Source organism: Dicentrarchus labrax, unplaced genomic scaffold (assembly GCF_905237075.1).
Source record: "Dicentrarchus labrax unplaced genomic scaffold, dlabrax2021, whole genome shotgun sequence".
In the NCBI taxonomy this organism is placed as follows: Eukaryota; Metazoa; Chordata; class Actinopteri; family Moronidae; genus Dicentrarchus; species Dicentrarchus labrax.
The window spans coordinates 22,429,860-22,432,359 of record NW_026136713.1 but is presented as its reverse complement, the minus strand read 5'-3'; the positions used below and the strand labels follow the sequence as shown (position 1 = coordinate 22,432,359).

The 2,500-nt window shown below is 23.4% G+C and overlaps 1 protein-coding gene and 2 long non-coding RNA genes across 3 annotated transcripts in view; 2 read left to right on the top strand and 1 right to left on the bottom strand.

The window, feature by feature from the left end:
- The window catches only part of LOC127374740 (uncharacterized), a 39,710-nt gene that overhangs the window by 15,296 nt on the left and 21,914 nt on the right, over positions 1-2,500 (top strand). The window lies entirely within an intron of this gene.
- LOC127374707 (uncharacterized) overlaps positions 1-2,500 on the bottom strand; it is a 40,584-nt gene that overhangs the window by 16,253 nt on the left and 21,831 nt on the right. The gene's annotated exons all lie outside the window — the stretch shown is intronic.
- Positions 1-2,500, top strand: part of emx3 (empty spiracles homeobox 3) — a 19,452-nt gene that overhangs the window by 1,616 nt on the left and 15,336 nt on the right.

The window sequence follows — 2,500 nt, the reverse complement described above, 5'->3', positions numbered from 1 at the left end:
TAGAACTGTATTTATCGGTTTATTTTGTATTTGTTGGATCATTCCCCCCCCCACACACACACACACACACTGATCACATCATGAGTCACTTTAATAACTCATATTTAATCACTATTATTAATAATAATAATCTCCTGTAATATTTCTGTAACTTTATAATAATTCAGTGTTTCGTTGTTAAATTTAGTTTCAGCTTTAAAATTATTTTTATTTATTTTATTTGAACGTTTTTATTTAATCAGAAAATCCGTGAAAGTGTCCGGTTAAATTAAATTAAATTAAATTAAAACAATCCTCACTTTCTCCTCATGTGCAGAGTTTTAATGGGAAAGTTATTATTAAACTAATAATCGATATAGTGCTCATTGATCGTTTCCTGTTTTATTGATCTTTCACGCGCTCACTCGCTTTTCAATAATTAAACTTTATTTAAACATCTTAAATTATCACGTGCTGTTTCTGTGAGCTTCTAATAAAAAAGATCAATATTGAATTTGATTTCCATCCTGAGAGTGAACTTTTGATTATTATTATCAATAAAGACCCACGTGGGATTTTAACTTCAGTGTTTTTATTTAATTATTTTATTAATAATCTGATGTTTGATTTTTATTTTATCGTTGTTTTATTTTGATTAAAGATCCGGATGATCTGACGGGAAAATAGTTCAAATCTAATAAACGTTTTATTTTGAAGGTTCCAATCTCAGTGTTTGATTGATTATAAATAATCAGATCAGATTCAAGAAAATAAAATAACTCAAAGTTTTATTTTATTTTTCACTTCAGAAAATTATAATTCAATAAAAGAGAAATGATCATAAATTAATCAGAAAGAATTGATAAAGATATTAATTGATCCAGAGTTTCTGGAGCCAGCGGAGGACGTCAGAGAGATAAAATAATGTTTAATAAAATATTGATAAATAAAACAATAAAAAACAGTTTTAATAATCCTTAAATTAAATAACAAATATAAAATAATAAAAAGTGATGAACAAAAAATAATAAATGTAGAAAATGTTTAAAAGAACAAATAAAATATATTAAAAAACAAACACAAATAAACTTTTTTGTTAATTGATTTAAGAAATAAAAAAAGTTCAATAATTTTAAAATATATGAAGAATATTGAGTTTGTTCTTTGAATAAAATAATATAAATATAAGATTATATAAGATTTTAAATTAAACAGAAGAATAAAGAGTTTATTTCTTTTAACCCTTTAACACCCAAAATCCCTCTTTAATCAACGGAAGATCAAATAATCTGATTAATCTGTCTGATATTAAATTATATTAAATATATAGAATATATAAATATTGTGTATCTGTTGTTCATTGAAGTTAAATTGAGTTAAATAAAGTTCATCCTAATCTTTGGAAACTTTATAATAAACTTTTCTGACTTTAAACGCTGTAAAAAAATATCTGTTACTGTTTAACACTGTGAAAGTAAAAGTCTTTAAACTTTAAACAGGTTAAATAAAGTAAAACACTCGGATAATAAAACCTTTATTTATACAGAATTAAGTATTTTATATATCTGCCTTTTACTTATATTTAAACTTAAAATCAACAGCATTAAAATAATTTAACAATAATAATAGAAAAAGTTCTGCATCTTCATCTGTTACAGAGAAATATATTGACACTGAATCACAATCAATCACATTGATCAGTATTTGATTAGAAAAAATGAAGATATTTGAACTCATTATCTCGTGAAACATAAATATCTATAAAATATTAAACATTTTAACGTCTAAAATGTGAATTCATTTTAGTTTTTAACTTGAATCTAAATTAAAAGGGTATAATCAGTGACTCAATAAATAAAGTTTCTGATTTCAGTTCAAACTTTATTGACACAAACATGAACTGAGCTGGTTTTAACTCTTTCAATAATTAATAATTATTAATTAATTATTATTATAACAGAATCGTTGCTGTTTATTAGTTTATTGACCTTTAATCAATATCATCAGTTGGTCGGAATAAAACATCAGCAGAATTTAAAATCCACTTTTTAAACAGTTTTTAAACCAAATTATTAAAACTAAAAACTAAAATCTAAACTTATTGATTAATCTGAAGATGATTTAATTAACTGATTAATAGATGAGAAATATCTTAAAGATCTGGATAATAATTCAGTTTAAAAACGTTTTAAGATTCTTTTTAATGAGCTTCAGTTTTTATTTTTTGTTTTTGCAAACAACAATAAAACAATCTTAATAATCAATTAATAAATAATAAAATAAATAATTATCTCAAAACTTAAAACAAATAAAAAATTTAAAATGAGCTAAAACAACTTTTTCTTAACTCGTAAATTTTCCACTTTTTATACATTTTTCACAGCGACGTCATAAAATAAATCAATACTAATATTGATCGTTATTAAAGGTTATTCTATATATATATAAGTCTGCTGCAGCTGCTTTACTTCCTGGTTGATTGATCTTAAGTTTGTCAGTCTGTGTCTGTGGACCCAAACGG